A 23,078-nucleotide genomic window follows, 5' to 3' on the forward strand; every position below is an offset into this window, starting at 1 on the left:
TAAAAAATAAGGGAGTACTGATTTCTCCACTAAGGACTGATGTGTTTGTGTTCAGTGGCTCTAAACCAGCTTTCCTTGAAAAGTATTTTTCTTTGATGAGAAAAAGATATTTTAATGCATTTTGAAATAACAATCTTAACCTTTAATAAGTGCCCCAGCAACTAAACATTAAGATGAAATTCAATGGTAAATCAAGCCAACTAAAAATTATACTTCCTTCAACATTTTAGCTTTCATAAAGCAATATTAAAAGGAAAGTTTAATATATGACAGCTGACAATTTCAAACTAATCCCTACTCTACTTTCGATCTCTTTTCTGAATCGCTGAAGCAAAGTCCAACAGACAGGATAAGATGAATCTCAGGTCCAGCACAAGCTTTTCAAGCCTAATCAAATGGGTGTAAAAACATATATAAAAAGATGAAAGTGCTTTGCTTTTACATATGGCAAAATAAATCAGTGAAAAGCTGAAAAAAGAAGTGAGATGTTCCATAGGGGCAGTTTAAGTCTGATGCTAATGCTTACTTAAACGGTGACAGTGTGGAGTAGCAAAGCCTTGCTGGCTGCTTTAATTTCTCCCTGGAATAGCTCTCGCCCAACCTTCTGCAGCACATCAAAGTCTCTAGAGCTCAATTAAAATTGGATTATATTGAAATGCTCTATCTATGGGAACTGTGTGCTCACTAACACTTTTCTCTCAGTAATACTCCAGATGACAGTTGCCCATCCCAATTTAAACAGTTGTCATAGAGACGGGGAACTAAAGCAGCAGAGAAACTAACAATACAAAGGAAAGGTAAAGCTAGGGTTTCTGTGAATGAGGAACTTGATTTATTTTTAGCAACACTGTTTATTACACCAATGAGAAAGCACATGAGACACATTATTACATTTTGTACCTAATTTAGCTGATAATAATGCCGAGATTATTTAAACATATATGGTCAAATGTTTTCTATTTGGACATATTCTTTTATTGAAAATTAAGATCTAATGTTTTTCCCAATGAAAGCAGCTATCACCTAGTATGATCATAGAAAGATTATGGTTAGCAAGTCTACAATGTAAAAACAGCAACAGCTAGTTTTTAATTGCAGGTGCTTAAAACACAGGAAGAATAACTCTTGGGCTAAAGATTTCTTCCCTTTCCAACACTAGCTTGAAAGGATTAAATTTGGGGTTGACAATGATGAATCCTGACTTTACGTGCACACATACACCAGCTTGGGGCAAATCTAGTTAACCTGAAAGGGACCTTATCATTAAAGATAGAGAAACATATTTCTAAGTTTGATTTTGAAATTTATTCCTGGTTTTTAATTAGTAAGTTTACTATAATTTTCTGTGATTTCTCTTCCTGACACCAAAGCCTATCCACACAGGCAGAAAACTTTCCTAAAAGCCCAAGAATGAAGATAGCTAAAATTGCTGGCATTCTAAAGAGCAGTGTATTTGACAGTGCAGACTGCTGGTAATGATCCTATGTTATCATGTAGTTGGCATGTTTCTGGTACTATAAAAACCCTTAACCTTTCTTGTAATTGGCTTATCGCAAGTCCCAGGGTTGTTTTTCCTCCCATTGTGCAGATCACTATGGAAATAGATGAACTACTGTTATTTTATGGAGTATTGCTCTGTTTTTTCTTTGAAGTCCTCGATAACTGTGATTCTTTTTCTCTTGGGAAGACTCTGTTAGGATTCTGAAGCAGCAACAAGGCAGAGTGCACAAAGTGCAGGCCAAAGGGGAAGGAAACAAAAATGTGTCAGAAAATCTAAAAACTGCACAGATCAAAATTTGTCAAAACAAGGCCCTGGTTTAAACCAACAAGAAGGGCCCCTACAGCTTGGACCTTGACAAAGCACAGACTTTTTATTTATTTATTTATTTATTTTTAGCCCAGCTGTAGAAAACACCATCTAATGAACCTGTCTGGGGCGGCTGTCCCCATCCTGTCAGGCATGTCAGGAAATGACAAGCACTGGGGACAGGCCGCCGCCAGTCATAGACAGGCCTGCCAGCTGGAGAGTTCAGCTCCAATCTAATCACACCACCAGAAAATAACTTTCACGCTTTCAGCATGACAGGATGGACCTGAAGAAAAAGAATTAGGATTGGAAACAATGCTTATTGTTTCAATTACATTTTATTGCTACACAGTAATTAAAAAGAGAATCTACTAATATATGCAATCCATGTTACTTCATATTAATGCAACAAAGTAGAAATGTCATTATTAGAGAAAAATAGATTTAAGGTTACTTTGGTACTATGGACACAGAGAAAAGAAATGAAGGACCACTCCTGTCTCTTTCCTTCCATAAACTATGTCATATTGGAAATTTAGCATTGCTTTTCAATTCAATTTATTGGTATTCTAATTCCTTATCTTCAAAAACAATTCTCTTGTAAAGATCAGTAGGTACCAGTAGTGCTGACTTCATTTCCTCTGTTCCAAGAACCAATATGTGTGAAGAGAGTAATTGGATAAAACTAGTATTTTCATGCAGCTATAACATATTTTCTACCTCTTGTGATGTTGGGGAAAAGTGCCATTAAAATATAAATACAACCCACTGAGGACATGACAGCTTGGACTGTGTTTATATAACTAGACACAAGGGACTAAAGAGAGAAAAAGTATAATGAAACCACATTCTAATTAAATAAATTCTATGAATCAGCTGGTTATTTCAGCATTGTATATATCATAGCATTAATCTGTTCAATTTATATGTACTGGTCAAAGTAAAGCTGTATGTAATATGTGCAGGTCAATTCTTTGTTCACCATGTGCCTACATATAACTAAATGATTACATAATAAAATATGCTTTATACTGTTTAGTGTTTTTCACTAACATTTCCCACAGGGTAATTGCTGGAATTGACACTGAAATCAAGAGCCAACTACAATGCCTTATGTGTGAGTGAGTATACATAAATGCACAGAATACGCTTAAAGTGCTTTTCATTCTGATTACTAAAATCAGAGGTCCACAGAGGTCCCTTCATGCTTTCTTTTAAAGTCATGAATCACAAAATTCAATATTGCATTAAATATTAATATATCTGTAATATATTCCTGAAAATGTCACTATTGAAAACATAGAGCTGGCATATTGTAGTTGTCACTTTCAGCCTGGCCACTTTGCTCAACTTGTTTACCTCTCTGAGTCATTTTTCGCATCTATATAATGGTGAAAATTATGTCTGCCTCAAAGTGTTGTCATGGATTCGAGTGGGTGTAAGGCACCTAGCACAGTGCCCAGGTATAGTACGTGATTAACAAAATTACTTCTATTATTTCTCTTAGGGGAATCTATAGATAAGTGTACAATGCAAAATTGGGTTTTTCTTCTATAGAACAATACTATATATGGCACATGTGGTTGATATTGCTTCTACTGTACCAAGAACAAATATTTAATCACATTGAAATCACAGTCAGTAAATAGAATGCCATAATTAAGATCAGAATATATGCCCTTGGAAAATGATCATGAGCTTCTGAATGAACACAAGAGAATAGACCTTGGTTTTTCTATCCTAAGACAATTGAACTGAAGTGGATATGCACTTAAAATTTTACATTTTCTTATTAAAATATATATTTCTAATGTATAATGATTCTGTTCAAGCTGTAATATATAATTTTGTCATTAGTTTGCTCAGTAGTGCATTACTCCTGTATTATTTAATTCATTTCAGTCATGTAGGAGCAAGGAGAGCTATGGCCTTCTGACCTCAATTTTCACTTAAAGAAACAAATTTCCTTTTTGCAAACTAAGACAATTTTTCTCCTGTCAACCTTGTTTAAAAATATTAACCTTATTCTCAATACAGTAAATATTCATATTTGTCACCCAAATTTACTTACAACTGCAGCTTTAATCAAGTTATGAAATTGCTTCTGTTCTTAGTTTATCCACTCCAAAGAAATGGTTGAAAGTAAGTATTTTCAAAGAATCATCTTTATTATAGTGTAAATACACTTAAAAGATTGTACTTTATTTCTGTTTGTTATCAACTAAGATATGGAAAGAGAACCAAACAAGGCAAACAGAGTTTGACTGTATGTTTTCTTGAGATGGCTATATTCAGTGTTTTTGCAATTAGCTTGCCCTTCTGATAAAAGTCATCGTAATAGATGTAACTCATCCTTGAAGCAGAATTGTTGGATTTATGAGTATAGTCTGAACAGAACATCACCAGGTTTTACTCTATCTGTAAAATACTGTGGAGTTTCTACTCTATCTGTAAAATACAGACTGGAACTATAGTAGGGCACAACTTGCATTTGGAATGTTTTATTTTCTAAAAAATATCAGAAGCAAATCTGACATAATTTTATAATAATCTAAAGTTGGATAGCTTGACATGGCATTGGACATATGAAGGGCCTTCAAAAGTTTGTGGTAAATGAATAGGATGAAAAATTTCAAAAATTTTTGCATGGAAATAAGCTATATTTTAATTCCATGTTCATATAAGCCTTGGGAATTACCCTCATTATTACTTTTTTAAAAAGATTTATTTGTTGGAAAGACAGAGTTTCAGAAAGAGAAGGAGAGAAGGAGGGAGGGAAAGGGAGACAGAAGGAGAGACAGGAGGAGAAAGAGAGAGAGAGAGAGAGAGAGAGAGAGAGAGAGAGAGAAAGATCAGAACCATCTGCTGGTTCACTCTCTAAATTGCCAAACTGGCCACAAAGTTTGGGACATGGCCAGATCAAAGCCAAAAACCAGGAACTCCATGTGGGTCTCCCAAGTGGGTGTCAGGGGTCCAAGTATTTGGGCCATCTTATGCTACTTTCCCAGGCACAGCAGGGAGCTGAACGGGAAGTAGAGCAGCCAGATTTGAACTGGTGCCCATAAGGGTTGCTGGCATCACAGGTGGCAGGTTAACCCTCTGTACTACAATGCTGGCCCTGCTTTTTGATTTTTCCTAAGGATTTGACTATATAATAGTAAGATAATTTAAAGTAGTAACAAAAAATTTTAAAACTACTGAATACATGCAGGTACTTTAAAAATTCATGAAAATACATATTATGAAAAAACTATGCATAGATTTCAAACTTTTGGATATAGTGTAGCATATGAAATCACTTTTGTTTTCTTTAGAAAATATTTAGCATTATTGGATTTGCTGGCTAAGAATGATACACTCATAATATATTGGGTTGAAATGTAAGAATTTTAAAATGACCCTATATTCAATGACATAGGACTTGGTACAGAACTTATTCTAACTGGAATAAATAATCTATGGGGTTAATTTGTTGAGGATGAGCCCAATTAAGTGTTGCTTACAGGAAATGCTACCAAGTACTTGGGGAGCAGGCGAAAGTGAGTAACAGGAGACAGGAGATGGCAAAGGGAGTGGAGGGCCTGGAGACAGTCCCTGAACTCCTTTCCTTACTCAGGTCACATTGCTGCTGACATGTCTTTTTGGAACTTAGCCAGAGGATTTGACTTGTTCCTTTGGAACACATTCAAAAAGAGAGAAAGGATTTTTTTTCTTCAAAAAAATCTACAGTGTAGCTTCTCCTTCTGGATGGCTGGGTAATGTGTGGTGTAGAACCCAAAGGGAGCAATGGGAGGCTCTACATTTTTCTCTTGCATCCTAAAGAAAGCCCTCATTACCAAAGATATCCTATCAATTCCATTCATCTGAGTTAGTGTCATTCTCTTAAGACTGAACACAGCAACAGAACATTTAAAAAACAGTGAGTATTAAAAAATTACCCTGGACTTTGATGAAAATAGGATGGCAATATAAATTTTTAGTTTTAAATGTTTTCAACGATGATAGAGAGAGAGAATGCTAAAGGACGGGGGAAAAAGAGAGAAACAAAGAAAGGGAAAAAAGGCATGATTTGTCATTCAATTTAAATCTTACATATTGGAAAATATTTCAAAGGGAAAAATCAGAAGAAAGGAAATATAGCTAAAATACATATAAAATAATTAGCAAATTAAAAAGTGAACATACCAAAGTCTAAAAACTGGTTCTTTGAAAAGACTGGTTAAAAAAAAACAAATCCCTACTGAACATCTGTCGCTCCCCCTCTTCGTGGAGGAACTACACAGGACCCTGCGCTGTTCTTTTGTCTGCTCGGCCCTTCCTGGGTTTGCTGCTGGTTCTTCCCGGGTTGGCTACCTACCCTTCCACCTCCGTGGAAGGGCGGTTCCCCCTGGCCACTTTCCCCACTTCCGAGGGGGAGCGGCACACCGCCGGCCGGCTCTCTCGGGGGCTGCTCAGGTGTTCCTCATAGATGTTCCTGGTGCATGTTGTCTCTCTCCTCCTTTATAGTCCTTCCACCAATCCCAACTCTGCTACCCACACACCGAGTACGCTGCTCTCCTCCAATCAGGAGCAGGTCCTATAGTTTATTGGTTGAACTGGAAGCAGCTGTGTAGAAGCTGTTTCTCCCTTCTCAGCGCCATATTGTGGGAGAGCAGATGCATAGAATAAGTCTTAATTCCAGTAACTTAGTCTAGTCCGAGTTGTTCCCAGTTGCTTCCCACAAACATCTTTTTTGTTTTTCATGATTCCATTTATTTCATTTCATTATCAGTAGTTTTATAATGAGTATTGCTATGAAGGTTTTTAAAATGAATTTGAAAGGCAGAGAGAGACAGATCCATCTTCTATTTACTGGTTCACTCCCAAAATGCCCACAACAACCAGGGCCAGACCAGGCCAAAGCCAGGAGCCTGGTTCTCCATCTGGTCTCTTGTTTGGGTGGCAAGGGCCCAAGGACATAAACCATCTTCTGCTGTATCCCAGGGTGCACATTAGCAGGAAGCTCTATCAGAAGTGAGGTGGGGACTGAATCTCAGACACTTTGATATGGGATGCAGGCACTCCAAGTGGTGGCTTAACACCCACCCCTAAATATCTTTTTAAAAGAGTACCAATCTAAATGTAGGGCCATAAAAACTGATATACAAGGGATTCTTTAAGTTAAAAATGGATACCCTGGAAAACTGTGTGTTGGTGTATTTTAAAATAACTTTTATTTTACAGTGCCCAGGAACGCTGAGAGAGGCAAACATCTGCCTTACACAGAAAGTGCTCCCTCTGAATTTCTTCCACCCTCCCAATCCCTACATGAAGCTTCTGCCTCTTAAACATCAGAATCTAGCCCCAGATTGCTCAGAAGCGGTAACCTGTAGTCCAACGTCCACTCGAGCTTTTCAGGTGAGCATATCACAACAAATTCAATGAAATTAGTACAAAATAAGACATATTTGCCTAATAATCTACTCTTCTTTTTTAAGAAAAGTAAACCAAAGTGCAAGGTGGTACTCGACAGAAATGGGCATGAAAATTATCTCTGTACTGTGATAATACATGAGAACACACAATTACCCAAATACTGGATGGCTTCTATTTCTTATAGATAAAATGGTGTATAATATACATTTCATAGAGGCATTATGGCATTTAAACAAAATTATGATGGGAAGGTCTCTTGTTCAGTGCTTTGTATATTACAGCTATTCAAAACAAGTGGTCTCTATAGTAAGATCCTAATATTATCTCAGTGAATGAAATTGGTATTCATAAATTAATCAAAGTAAAAATTGTGGGACTTTTCTATAAAATAGTCTTGTGATTTCATTTTCTGTACCCAACTGGTGGTAAAATCCAGCTGATTCCAACACCTGTCCTTTTCTCTCTGTTTTCACTGACAGGGCACTCACATGGCCTCCTGCAAGTCTTTCAGCGGTTTTCTGATGTCTAGCAGTAGCATCACAACCTTCTGCAGACTCTCCTGATTCCCACCCACTCCCATTCCACAGTCACATTCCTGCTGGTGTCCACATCCACCTAAGGCTTTCATGTCACTGCTTCACCTCCTCCATCGCTGCTGTTCTCAGAACCTCCAGTTTGCTGTGCTGGCCATAGTTCCCCACCCCACTGTTCACTCTATGTATATGCAATATCCTGTTAGCCTGACTGATTACCGATTAGTTCAACTTTGAAAATCCTCCATCATCCTTAAGACTGGATAGATTAGTTCTTCTTTCTTCCCAAATAGTACACTTAGGAAAGGAAACATCAGAATAGTTAAAGGGGTGCAGGAATTCGGCAGAGTGATTAAGCTGCCACTTAGGATACTCACATCCTATATCTGAGTGTGTGTCCCAGCTCTACTTCTGATTCCAGTTTCTTGTTAATGCAGACTCTGAGAGGCAGCAGTGATGGCGCAAGTATTTGGGTCCCTGCCATCCATGTAGGAGCCACCAAATTGAGGTCTGACCTTCTGGCTTTGGTCCCAGCTCAGCCTGTTAATGCATTTGGGGAGTGAACAATAGATGGAAGATCTCTCTCCATTTGCCTCTGTGTGTGTGTGTGTGTGTGTGTGTGTTTGTCTGCCTTTCAAATAAAATGAAAATATTTAAGCAAAAATAAAAATAAATAAAATAGTTAAACAAGACTTTTGGGAGTGTGGTCTCAACTACCCCTCTCCTCAGGTAAGCTTCCTGCTACTCCAAGGTTATGCCCAGAGGCGTCCCTCTCATGCCCCCAGCCACAGCTGATTGTAATTTCTCCTTGAAATCTGAAATCGAATCTTTAGCTGGTAATGAAGTAAGAGAAAACTGTAGAGAGTTATAGCAACTTCTTTTTGGGTTTTGAACAAAAACAAAAAGGTATTGACGGAAATCCTAGGAATCTAATCTGTGAAGAAAAACAATAATGAGCTGGCGCCGCGGCTCACTAGGCTAATCCTCCGCCTAGCGGCTCCAGCACACCAGGTTCTAGTCCCCGTTGGGGCGCCGGATTCTGTCCCGTTTGCCCCTCTTCCAGGCCAGCTCTCTGCTGTGGCCAGGGAGTGCAGTGGAGGATGGCCCAGGTGCTTGGGCCCTGCACCCCATGGGAGACCAGGAAAAGCACCTGGCTCCTGGCTCCTGCCATCGGATCAGCGCGGTGCGCCGGCCGCAGCGCGCCAGCTGCGGCGGCCATTGGAGGGTGAACCAATGGCAAAAGGAAGACCTTTCTCTCTCTCTCTCTCTCTCTCACTGTCCACTCTGCCTGTCAAAAAAACAAAACAAAACAAAACAAAAAAAAAACAATAATGAAACAGAAGCATAGGGGCCAGTGTGTGGCGCAGCGAGTTAACACCCTGGCCTGAAGCGCCCGCATCCCATATGGGCACCAGTTCGAGACTTGGCTGCTCCACTTCTGATCCTGCTCTCTTCTATGGCCTGGGAAAGCAGTAAAAGATGGCCCAAGTCTTTGGGCCCCTGCACCCACGTGGGAGACCTAGAGGAAGCTCCTAGTTTCTGGCTTTAGATCAGTGCAGCTCTGGCTGTCACAGCCAATTGAGGGGTGAACCATCAGATGGAAGACCTCTCTCTCTTTCTCTCTCTCTGCCTTTCTTCTCTCTGTGTAACTCTGACTTTCAAATAAATAAATAAATCTTTTGAAAAAAAAAATAAAAAGAAACAGAAGCATAGACAAGTGGGCATGTGGGCCAGAAATGGAGAAATCTAGACAATGGTTTTCTGCTCCTCAGTTCCAGTCTCTGTTTAGGTTCTGAGCTATTCTTGCTATAGAGTTTATAAACTACTTTGAGCTGCTTCAAATAAATTATCTTTTAAATTAAGCTACTGTAAATTCCTTAAGCTCTGTTTCTTACAGCAAATGATTCCCGAAACTTCATACTTGTAATAATAGTGGAACTGGGATTAAAATTTATGGGTGGAATTTTGCAGCTTGAATCTTACTATATTCTGTTTTTTCTTGTAGGATTCTTGGTCAAAGAAAGGTACAACAAGGAATAATAACCACATGCAAAATGAAAACTTTTAAATAAATTAAGACCTCTTGTTACAAGACTATTTTGGCAAGAGTTGATTGAAGAATAAGGTAAGGATCTGAAGCCAAAGAAAGCCAGGCTCCACCCCCTAGTGTGAGAAGAGATCTTGGGGCATACAGCCTGGACAGTCTGAGGGATAATCTGACAGGGTTTCCAGTGGAACCTACTAAACCTACTGATTTTACAGAAGAAAAGAGGCTAACTCACCTACCCTGAGGCCTCAGCTTCTGTCCAAGTGTGCTTTCCTCATGCAGTACTGACAGGTTAACATGGCACTGACCCTACCAACAGTGAGTTTTTATGGATCAATCAATAACTGAGGTTCTGGAAAATCAGAGAAGCAGTTTACTTCCCATGGGGAAAACAAAAGCTTAAATGGGAATTTCTTCTCTATGGACAAAAAGAGGTCCAAGGAAATAAACAGAAGAATTTCTCCTAAAGAGCAGTTTCCTCATCAATAAAAATTGTTAGAAAAAAGGGTAAGTTTATACTATATTATAAATCACGAGTTTCAAGAGCAATCTGTCAAATTAATGCAATAAAAATACCTAAAAACTCCCAAATGGCTACTGTCTGGTTTATGGAAAGAAGGTTCTTCTCCCCTAGCAGGTGTATGTGTGTGTGAAATGTCAAAAAGGAAAGGAAACCAGAGTGAAGGTAGTATTTAATAGCATCAGGAAATGGAAATGGGGAATCAATTCTCAGAGTCGATGGAAACAAAGGAAGAGTTCATTGGTCATTTGGTTGGTGTTCCTTGAGAGTTTCTTTGGCAGGATGTCCCAGATCCTTGGCACTGTGCTCTCATAATCCCAGCGACTCCAGCATCACCACCGCCATGCCTCTCCTTCCTTCCTCTCTCCAGTCTCTTGTCCTATAAAAACCCTTGTCCCCAGTGCACTGGAGCTAAGGAGAGGAAATGCTCAAATCTCACAGAGGGAAGGAGAGGCATGGCTGTCTCATCCCTAGTTACAACATGATGCGTTTTTCTCACTAAAGTATTATATGTGGTGATTGTATTGATATTAGGATAGGAGACACTTTAAGCTTGATGTCTACCTAACCAAACCACCAGGTTAGGTAATGCTTTTCATTTCCTCTGTAAAGCCTACTGACATATATCTACATTATACTAATTGCTATTTAACAGGCTGAAATTATTTTTTAAAATAAATGAAACATTTCATGAATGCATAAAAACTTGAAAATTAGATAGCTTTAATTATCAAAAGTATGAGTTTATGAATATTTGAGTGTGACACTGTGATAGTATATAAACCCAACGAAAAAGATTCAAATGATCCCACTTTTAAAAGCTTGCAAGTTGAGATATGAAATTAAAATAATCTCATAGATGCAGGCAGTTGACTAAGACTAAAATCCTAGTATACCAGTACACATGGAGTGTCATCTTGTATACTACTATGTGGACTAGAATTTTAAAATCTGAGTAAGGTAAAGAAAATTCCTACTTTTCTCCAAAAACAAAGATTGGCTTAAAAAAAAAGATCACAGAAGGAAAAACAAAAGAATTATAAACAGTTAAGTAAAGTTTGGATTTTTTAAAAAAGAAAGAATGAAAAAGAAATTCAGGCTTAACAAACTAACAAGCAGTCTGAAAGACTGAGAGCCTAAGTCAAATTATATTGACAAATTTGTTCATATTTTCTCACTTCTTCCCTTTGTAATGGAATATCAAAATTTGCTAAATATAAGGGGAGAAGATAAGCTAATGCTGCAGAGAGAAGACTAGACTAGCAGGAGATGTTTGGCATTATCTGTATACAGAGGAAGTTTAAATCACAGGAAGGGATTCTACCTCTCTAGTGAGGAACTGAGGTGATGGAAAGGAACACCCCTAGGGCTGGAAGAATCTATACCTAGGTGTGGCAGAAGGAAGGGTAGCCAGTGAAGGGAGACAAGGACTTACATGGAGAAGACAGCCAGGAAAACTTAGCTTTGAACCCCCAAATGACTTGACGTTTCAGAATTTTAGATTTACCTTTTGTAAAGTGAGGATGGTAATATCTAACTCACTTAGCTGCTGTGAATATGATATTAGATAATGTATTAAAAAGTGCCTACTACAGTGTCTGGTACATAGTGAGTACTTAGCAAATGTTACTTTCTTCCTCCAGTTTCTATAGAAAACACAAAGCAGAGGATTCTCCTTTAGTGAAGAAACAGTTAAGATAATTAAAAAGATACATTAAAAGTAATAAAATATCAAAAAATAGTATGGTGTGAATAAAAAGTTTAAATATTAAATAGCAACAGAAAGTATTTCAGATAAGATGTCTGAAGATGGTTTTATTCCTAGAAGCATCATTTACTGTGGAATTACTTTGGCAAACTCATTTAACTTTCTGGTCTTCAGTTTTCCCATTTATAGAATAGAAATAGGAATTGCAGTCCTGGGGCCGGCATTGTGGCATAGAGGGTTAAGCTACGCCTACAACTCTGGCATTTCCATATGGATGCTATTTTGAGTCCAGCTGCTCCACGTCCCATCCAGCTCTCTGCTAATGTGCTTGGGAAAGCAGCAGAAGATGGCCCAAGTTCTTGGGCCCCTGTACCCATGTGGGAGACCTGGAAGAAGCTCCTGGCTCTAGCCCCACTCAGCCCTGGCTGTTGCAGCCATTTGAGGAGTGAAATAGCAGATGAAGATCTCTCTCTCCCTCTCTGTCTCTCCTTGTCTGTAACTCTGCTTTTCAAATAAATAAATAAATCTTTTTTAAAAAAAAGGAATTCCAAATGAAATGTATAAAGTTAAATATAGAAAGGTAGATTGAAAAATTACAACACAATAAAAAGCAGTATTATGAGATGGTTTATACATGCAGTATACAATTACAATACTGCTGTGCATGTCTACATACACATTAAACTATCGGTTGTTAGGTGAATATCAACCTCATGACTCTTAATTTTCACTGACACTTGAATCTCAATCTTTTGTTATGTTTCCTGAATATATGAACTTGCTATGTAGACAAAAATGAAATATAGGCTTCTTGCTATCAAATATTCGTCAAGTCCAAGTATCTTCATTGAGTACATATCTAAGCTTGTTCATTTGAACATTTGATTTTCCTACTAGCTCAGCACACATAAATACATAAAGTTTCTGCAACACTTAAGGTATACTCCATAACAGGAGTAAATTACAATCTGAAGGGAATACATGTCCCAACAGGTTTCTTAGATTCCAGGAAAACACCTGTGTTACTCTTCTGCAACCTGAAGGAGACTGGTGATTATTTTATAATTGCATCTTATTGTACATGGTATAATGTGTGCTTTGGAATAACTGGCCAAATGAGAAACTACAAGAAATAGGTTAATAAAGGAAAACATATGAAGATGTTAGTATTTTAAATTTTCAATTACATCCTTCATTTAATAGAGGGAAACAGATATTTACTATGATCTAAGAGAAACAGCTACTACATCAAATGGAAATATGCTTAGGAAATGGAAAGACCAGTCAAAACTGAATATAAAATGTATTGCTTCTTTAACCTACAGGCCTCAGTTAAATCAAAATAATAACAGAATGGATTTGGAAATGTTTCATCAGCAAACATGAATGTCTAAATTTGAAACAGCAATATTTTTGGCAACGAATGGAAAAATGTGTTTTGAAATTTTACAATTTTGGTTTTTAAAAGCATTACTAATATTGAAAGCTATGCCATACACAAAAAGGAATAAAAACTCTGCTGGATTTTGTTGTGATTTCAGAACATTCAAAAGGTAATAGTCATTGTGTGTTTGATAAAAAGGGAGGTGACTAAAAAGTGCCTTGTCAGTTTTCTCCTCCTTCTTGAGAGCTGCATTAAAATGCAGCTCCGAGCACCTTTTTCTTCCTCAGTCTGGAATTTCAGGAGCAAAGAGTACAAAAGAGCTGATGAGCAATGAATGCTTCACCCTTCCTCAATTAATCTTGTCTCTCTACCTTTGCTTTTGCTTTCCCTCTACATGAAGGTAATAATGACACCCTCATCCATTATCCTTTTATCCCTGTTATTCTCGTGAAATTGCTTAATAATATGTTACAGATTCGTCTTCACTCACATAATTCTTCCTGTCATTTGCAGTATATCATCCTACAAACATACAGCCCACTTTCACTGGCCGTTCTTTGAAGATTATTGTCAGTGACATCTTCAGGATGCGTTTGGAATCTGGAGCATCATTTCTGTTGCAATGGGGAATTACACTGACTTATCTGTCATTGCCAAAAGCACAACAAGCAATTCAGTGTTAATGCAAAGGTAACACGGGTTTTTATCATGCCGCCAGAACAGGAGCTCTTGTAAATTTATGCTAATGTGGCCCTTTTAGAGTTTAATAACCTCTTACCCTGCTGGAAAAAGAGCCACACAGACACAAACACAGGCAAACTCACACCACACTCCCATATACTGGAACCACAGCTGATCAACCGGTAATCATTTATTATATGTATTCAAAAAAATACTGACGTTAGTTTCTCTTGGGGGTATTCCATAGATAAGCTACAAAAAATAGTAGAAATTTTAAAATCAACTTTAATCACCAAAGTACTAAATTATTTTTGATGAAAGATTTTAACTGGAAGAACTAGTAAAAGTTTCTCTGACCAATGTTTTGGTGGGCTTTTCTATCAAGAGTTCAAGACCACTACAAATGAGCAGTTTTCCCTGATTGAGGGTGGCATTCCAGAGGGACCCAGGCAGTCCAGTGTGCATGCCAAGTCTGACAACACATGACAAGCTGGTCGGCATGCAGTAATTTGACTAATTATACCGGATTAGAGCATATTAATGCAAGCTGTTTTCTCCAGAGTTAATGACCTGCTGACTGGGTTCTGTTAGGCCCCACTAGGTCTACAGGCAGCTAAAAAACAAAACCCTGTTTTGTAAGCCCTCGTCATTTCACATCAGCAAATGAGTATATCAAACTACTGAGCAGCAAAATGTAAGCGACATTTTGTCCGCCATAAACTCATGCAGCCTTCCCTAACTTTCCACCTCAAAGGACTTCTTTTATATAAAATTGATGTCAGTTTCTTTTTTGCCTTTTTTTTTATTAAAGAAGTAGCCAAGAAATAGAGTTTGAGGAAAAAAATTTGGGGAGTATGTTATTGTTGGAGGGGTAGATATTGCTGTTTCAGAAACATGGCTTATATGAAAACAATTTTTTAATGTACATTAATTTTATTACACATGTTCCTTCTCCATAACAACAGCATGTTACAAAGTTATGTCAAAAAATGATTAATGTGTAATAAGATCCTTTCTAATCTCAAACTTTATTTGAAAGATATTTTAAAGCCTAAAGGGATTCTCTTTTTTTATAAGTATATGGATGATTTTAAGTTATGTAAATATAGAAAAATGTAACATTAATATTTTCAAGTTGTTTGGCCAATTTTCAAAAATCAGCTCACAGCAAAAACTAGCTAGGAACTTTAACATGTCTCTGAATGTGTTACAATTTCTATAATTTATATCTATACCTTGCTTTTGAAAAGATGTCAAATGAATTATAGGAATATATAAAATTCAAATTAGAAATATATGAGAAACAAAGTCAAAAACAGACAATGAATGTAGGTGTTAAGGTTGGTAATAAAAGCAAAAATTCATACTACAGAGTTATTTAAACTCTATATTTTGGCCACCAATTTGTAAATTCCTAATTGGCACTTGGCATTGTTGAAAAAGAAGTATTAATTTCACCACAAAGTCAGTAAGATAAAAACAAGCCAGTTCAGGAATAATTGCACAAATATTCATAATACTAAAAGTAGAAATAAATTTATACCATGGGTTTTCATAGAAGGGCACTGCAGAGGGTGATGAATAACATCTTCAACAATATCCTTATATCATTCAGGGCTTACAGTATTTCCCCAATCACAGCTTAGAAAAATCAGTCCTATAGAGATGTATTGTAAGAGGGCTCACACTCACCTTCTAAGTGTGAGACATGGACTCACAGTTTATGTGGAAGGCTGACCTTTCAGGACCTCAGGGACTTCCTCTAGGCTGAACCTCTAGGCAGCTAATCTGTTTGCCCTTGGTCTGCAGCTTGGTTTGGCTCAAGAATACAAGCTGAACAAGTCAGGTTTTCTCTGTAGAGAACTGGGGCTAGTAAATGGAGGAAGAATTGTGTAGGAACCAAAGTTGAAATGTCAGGATGTAATGAGAGTCTAGGGGAGCCAGGAAGAGGCACTGGCAGGCTGAAAATACAGGGAACTATGACTAAGCACAGGAAGTTTATCTGTTGGAAGAGAAGAAAAGAATGCTCTGAGATCAGTAGACCAGGTGTTTATTAAAGAGGATAGAGAGTGCAGTTAGTGTCTAGAGCTGCCTGAATTCTTTAGTGTTTTCAATTCCAGATCATATGTATATTCTTACAGTAAAGTTCTGTTACTTGAGGGAATTTGAATGTGGTCTATTCCATGTATCCAAAGAATTTAACCACAGCAGAAGTCAACCTGATGGCACAGGTTCACAGTTTCTACCATTTAGGTTCAATCCAGCAATACAGAAATGAATGGACTCTTTAATTTTCATGCAGTCCTCTCTATAAGTATTGTTTCACTCAGCCAAGATTTTAATTGATATTGGGCAGCTGTGTGTTCAAGATTTTACTTCCTGCCATGTACCTGTAGTGCAACTAATGTGTGTTAGAAATTAAATGCAAAAGCATATGCTTTCACTGACAGTTCAAGACGGGGTGAGTTTGACAAGCTCTTTTGGAAATTGCCTGCTTGAATAGAAGAACATTATATTTCTTCTATGGGTAACAAGGAGAGTTAAGATTTGTTTGGGCAAATAAGTCTAGTCTTCTCTAATGTAAAGACCAGTAGAAAACTTATCTTCAAATTTTTACCACATAGCTAATAGTCATAAAATTCTTTAAACACGTAACAAAATGTCTACATTGGGCATTTAAAAAACACTTTTAGTGAAGGTATTCAAAGATTATGCAATTCCAAAGTATACTTTTTAGTTATTCTCCTAGGGTAATTACTTGTAAATGGTACTCTCAGGTAAGTGAGTGAGGTGACAGCTATATTAAGAATATAAAATTAATACCTTCCCTTATATTTGTGATAGTGAAGTGTGGGATAATTTGAAGAGCATGTCTTTGTAGAAGTTAGCAAATTAAAACTAATATAAATTCTTTCAAGAGTATATTAAAATAAGCTGTTGATATGCTATAATGTTTTCTTATTTAAGGCCAACACATCTGACAATCACTGCAGAATGCATATATGTATCCAATTGTATTACAATAGTAAATACATATGTTTCAATCAGTGCTTGATTGGGGTTTATTTATTTATTTATTTATTTATTTATTTTTGCCAGGCAGAGTGGATAGTGAGAGAGAGAGAGACAGAGAGAAAGGTCTTCCTTTTGCCGTTGGTTCACCCTCCAGTGGCCGCCGCGGCTGGCGCACTGCGCTGATCTGAAGCCAGGAGCCAGGTGCTTTTCCTGGTTTCCCATGCGGGTGCAGGGCCCAAGCACTTGGGCCATCCTCCACTGCACTCCCGGGCCATAGCAGAGAGCTGGCCTGGAAGGGGGGCAACCGGAACAGAATCCGGCGCCCCGACCAGGACTAGAACCCAGTGTGCTGGTGCCGCTAGGTGGAGGATTAGCCTATTGAGCCGCGGCGCCGGCCAATTGGGGTTTAAATATACTAGATGCGTGTATAACAAATCTAACAATAATTATGTTGGTTAACCAAATTTTATTTCTTTGTCAAATGTGTTTATTGCTTGCAAAATCTGCAATGGGCTTTATACTTAATATTTCATTGTACGTTGTCAATTTAAGTACTTAAGTGTTCAGACATAATTAAAGAAAACTGTTGCAGCTTCTAATCACCAATAAATAGAGTTTTTAAAAATCTTTATGTGGTTAAAAAATCCTTTAAATTTTAGTCATCTCAAGCAAAGAATTGCATGGTTTTTCCACACAGTTCCAAACAGTGCTTTCATGCTGCTAGTCACTTGATAACTGCAGGTTGACTGTGTAAGTAAATATATCAGTATTAATGATGAGTTTCAGGAATGGTTCAGCTTCTCAGTATTTACTTGGGATTCCAAAAATTTAAATGAATTGAATCCCAATTTTTAAAAAGAAACAGACTTATTTCAATGACAAACTGGAACTGTGTATAAAGAATCCACTGTAATTGCTAGTATTTTTAAGTTTTCCACTTATTACTATGCTGTGTGAAAAATCAGTTAAGAATTCATAAATGGAGCTAAGATATGAAAATAAGAAAAATCAGTTTACCAGATAAGATGGCATAACATGGAGTGGGAAGAGCCCTGGACATTAATAAGGCCTCACTGGCTAGACTCTCAGCTTTATTTGTGATCCTCATTTTGTAAATTTTCAACAAGTTACTTTCAACAAGCCCCAGTTTTCTCAATGTAAAATGAGTGGTTAACAAGGTCATAAGAATTCAAAGAGATAACTACATATGAAAATTTCTTGCACCTTGTTTGGCACCTAGTAGATGCTCAGCAATGCTTCCTTATTCCCTCTTTTATCTTGCTTCCTTCTTTCTCAGTCTTTTGCAAGTTAACTTTATTTTTCTCAATGTCAAAGTATAGACAGCAATATATGGTACTATATAAAATTCAGTATGAGAATATCTAAACATCATCCCCACACTTCCCAACATAGTGGCTGGTGCACAGAAGGCCCTCAGTGTCAATGTTTACAATCCAAGGCAGATAACTTTTACCTAGATAGGTAGCAACAGTGGAACTGGGAAAATAAGTCAAAATATGAATGAACTGAAATGCTTATATTATTGTATGTCATGGATACTTCATAATGCACAATTGTGTCAAGATGACAAGGAATAGTTGTGTGAGGCTGCATGTGTGCTTCATTAAGATTTAATCTGTGGGGCTGGCACTGTGTTATAGTAGGTTAAGCCTTTGCCTGCAGTGCTGGCATCCCGTATGGGTGCCAGTTTGTGTCCTGGCTACTCCTCTTCTAATCCAGCTCTCTGATATGGCCTGGAAAAATGGTGGAAAGTGGTCCAAGTGCACTCACGTGGGACACCTGGAAGAAGCTCCTGGCTCCTCACTTTCGATTGGCTCAGCACTGGCACTGGGGACATTTTGAGGAGTAAACCACTGGATGGAAGGCCTCTCTGTCTGTAACTCTGCCTCTCAAATAAATAAGTAAATCTTGAAGAAAAAAAAAGACTTAACCTGTGAATAAAAACATCTCTAGAACACATCACTATTTTGGCTGATTTGTAACACAGGGCATGGAAACTTACAGCTCAAGACAAGTTCCATGGATTGTTCTTATAACTTCCTTTTTAGCCCTTGCCAGTCTTAATCTCCTCTATATAGAAATGGTGGAATCATCTCTGTTACTAATCCACTTCAAATATTTTTAAAAGTATGCTAAGGAAAATTAAATATTTAGATAGCAACAAGGGAAAATCCCCAATAGAGTCCCCATATTTAAGTCAGATTTTTCAACTTTCAAAATGGTAATGATAGGTTTTGTTTAAAAATCTTCAAAATGGAATTTAACAAATTTAAAGAAATTCCTCTCTTTAGGTTGAAAAACCAAAGATATTTAAGATAACGAACTCCTTGACAATCTGTTGAAACAACCACTTCCACAGTGACTTACAGTCTTGCTGAATTCAGTGAACTTTTTTTTTTTTTTTTTGACAGGCAGAGTGGACAGTGAGAGAGAGAGAGACAGAGAGCAAGGTCTTCCTTTTGTCGTTGGTTCACCCTCCAATGGCCGCTGCGGCTGGCGCGCTGTGGCCAGCGCATCGCACTGATCCGAAGCCAGGAGCTTTTTCTGGTCTCCCATGGTCTTTTTTTGGTCTCCCATGGGGTGCAGGGCCCAAGCACTTGGGCCATCCTCCACTGCACTCCCGGGCCATAGCAGAGAGCTGGCCTGGAAGAGGGGCAACTGGGACAGAATCCAGTGCCCCGACCGGGACTAGAACCTGGTGTGCTGGCACTGCAAGGCGGAGGATTAGCCTATTGAGCCAGGCAGTACCGGCCCTCAGTGAGCATTTCTATTTCTCATCCAGTTGACCCCTGTCTTGGCACTGTTGACCTGCTCAAAACATTTCTTGGCTTCCACATTCCACTCTTCTGATTTTCTTCCTCCGCACTAACTCTGTTTCTTAAATATCTTTCCCCTCCTGTGTTTAAAGATTGACATCCTTGTAATGGGAATGGCACAAAAACAGATTGCTGCCTTGGTCTTACATGTGGAATACCACCTGCAAATGGCTTAAGCCTCTCGCTAGAGATTGGAACTTAGAGGCATCTTTCTGGCCTAGCAGGGTAGGTTCCCCACTGTTCCCAATACTTCCTTTAAAGGATCATTTTGCTCTTTGCCCACAAACTTGAAGTGACCCATATTTTATTCCCATATATATATATATATTCATATATATATATATATTGCTAGTTGTTCTGTCCCTTCTTTCTCTCTCTCTTTATTCATGCCTCATGTGACTGAGGGTGGAAGACTACCCTCTTGATCCATTGTACCTCCCTGCCAAGACTGTGTAAGTAATACATCTCTGAATTTATTTCCTACTGTGGTGTTTTTTCCTATTGAATTGTCAACTTCGTTTGAAGAACCGGGGGCTACACCAGACTGGGCTTTCTCTGGGATGCTGAGAGGACACAGGTCTGACTCCTGGCACTAGGGCAATGGTCAGGCAGGCATAAAGTGAACATGGATCAGACACTGGCCACAAGAGTATCTACTAATAAAAACATGTTTGCTGTGTGAGGGACACCTGTCACTAGGCAGACAACTGGGCATTACATTGTCCACCAGGTAAAATACATATCCCCCAATAGGTGCAGTGCACTGTAAATGCTCCTGTCTAGCTCCATTTCACTTCCTGCTAGGACAAGGTTGCTAGCTGTTTTGCTATTGTAACACTTATTTAGCTGGGAACTCCCAAAACAATTCTCTACTCAGTTCATCCAGTTTCATGCTTTAATCACATTTTGAAGTCCTACATATTTTCCTACAGTGAAGTCCTTGGTTGCCCTGCACCCACAACTACATACTCAAATGTCCTCTTAGCATGACCACTTAAATGTCTCCCATGCAACTTCCACTACTTCTAAAAGTAAACTTATGCACCTTTTAGACTCCTCCAACCTTAGTTTCTGCCAAAGTTCTCTCTTACTGAACGTCAATGACTATCTGGCCAGAATCCTGGAGTCATGCTCTCTATACCTGCCACAGCCAATCAGTTCCCAAATTCTATGCACTTTACTCCTGAAATCCTACTTCCATCCATTATGTTCTTCCACTTCCATTACTGCAGTTTAGACCAGTGAAATCTCTTTCAGCACTGCTTTCGTCCAACTAATTCTTCAAGTCACAGTAATCATTATTCAGAAAAGTGAATCCACAATAATGCCTTCCCTTTCCTATGCTTGCGTGTAAAATGTGAACTCCTCATGAATGGAGGCTGTGATCTTCCTCAAAGCTGGACACTCCCTCCTCTGAGCTGACTCTTCTCAGCATACTACTCTTTACACCTAACCAAAATACAGAGTGTCTTTCAAATCTGTCAGTGTACCATGTCCTCTATCATTTCTAGTCCTTGAAATGTGGAAGTCCAAGGATGGGCTCTGAGGTTAGACAAGACAAAATTTTACTACTTATTTTACTCATTGTTATCTGTCATCTTCAGCAAATTATTTTTCTGAGCCTCGATATCCACATCTAACTATCATTTTTAAAGGCTGCAGTGATAATGAAATGAAGTTGTGTATGTTAGGTGCTCAACAAGTGACAGTCACTTATTTTAGATGAGGATACCTATAATTAATTTCAAAAATATGTTAGGGCAGTCAGCGCCACCATCTCTGTCTCTCCACCACGGCCACCTAGAAGCTGGTGCTGACCTGGCCTAGCGAGAGCACCTAGAACCTGGAGAACCGCTTCAGGGGCTGGTATGATGCCGACCTGAGCCCCACAGGCCTCAAGGAGGTGGAAGTGCAGCGGGCAGGCCCTGGGAGGCACTGGCTATGAATTTGACATCTGCTTCACCTTGGTACAGAAAAGAGCCTTCCGGACCCTCTGGACAGTGCTGGATGCCATTGACCAGATGTGGCTGCCAGCTGTGTGGACTTGACACCTCAACAAGTGGCACCATGGGGGTCTGACTGGCCTCAATAAAGCAGAAACTGCTGCCAGGCTTGGTGTGCCCCAGGTGAAGATCTGGGGTGCTCCTACGATGTCCTTCTGCCCCCGCCCCCATGGAGCCTGAACACCCATTCTCCAGCAACATCAGTAAGCATCAGCTGCCCTCCTGTGAGTGTGAAAGACACTACAGTCAGAACTCTGCTCCTCTGGAATGAGGAGACCGTGCCCCAGATCAAAGAGGGGAAACTGGTACTGACTGCAGCCCATGGCAACAGCCTTCGGGGCATTGTCAAGCATCTGGAGGGTCTCTCTGAAGAGGCTGTCATGGAGCTGAACCTGCAGACTGGTTTTCCCATTGTCTATGAATTGGACAAGAACTTGAAGCCCATCAAGCCCATGCAGTTTCTGGGGGGATGAAGACACTGTGCGCAAAGCTATGGAAGCTCTGGCTACCCAGGGCAAGGCAAAGAAGTGAAGGCGAGTGGGCAGACCACTACCCCCAGGACCACCCTTCCTGCCTGCCCATCTCTCTGCACCTGACCCCTGCATTTGTCACACTGACCACCTCTGTAGGCTTCTTAGGTTGTAGTTGCAGGTGGGGACTGGTGGCCCCTGCTTTTCTTTTAGCTATTTTGTCTTCCTGCACCACTCCCTTCACAGAATCTAGTTAGGACAGCACTTCTAGTGCACGGGCTGTCATTCCAAACAGAGGGAATCTCCAACAGAGAGGTTAAAACGCCCATGTCTGCTAGCGCTCTATTCACTAAGGGCCTGCTGAAATAGGGAGAGGGCCTGAGCAATGAGGAGAGGCAGGAGAGTCTGCTGTGCTCCCAGGAGCCAGTCCTGTGGCTTCCACAGTCAGGTCACTGTCCTCAGGGGCTCTAGTCATTCCAGTGGAGGTGAATGTAACCTGCATGGTGACTTAAAAACACCACTACCACTTGTTCCCTCAGAAGGTTGCTCCAGAAGGTTGGGATCAAGCTCGAATTAAGTTTGCGATGCATTCACTTTTACAAGAAAGTGTGTGTGTGTGTGTTTAACTGTGTAAGCCCTTTTGGGGTTCCTAGTGGTG

At 39.1% G+C, this 23,078-nt stretch overlaps 1 protein-coding gene and 1 pseudogene across 10 annotated transcripts in view; one reads left to right on the plus strand and one right to left on the minus strand.

The window, feature by feature from the left end:
* The window catches only part of NBEA (neurobeachin), a 732,675-nt gene that overhangs the window by 148,418 nt on the left and 561,179 nt on the right, over positions 1 to 23,078 (minus strand). The gene's annotated exons all lie outside the window — the stretch shown is intronic.
* Positions 7,115 to 22,626, plus strand: LOC108178793 (phosphoglycerate mutase 1 pseudogene; annotated as a pseudogene).

This window comes from Oryctolagus cuniculus, chromosome 9 (assembly GCF_051225735.1).
Source record: "Oryctolagus cuniculus isolate XC-2025 breed Fujian yellow rabbit chromosome 9, ASM5122573v1, whole genome shotgun sequence".
NCBI lineage: Eukaryota > Metazoa > Chordata > Mammalia > Lagomorpha > Leporidae > Oryctolagus > Oryctolagus cuniculus.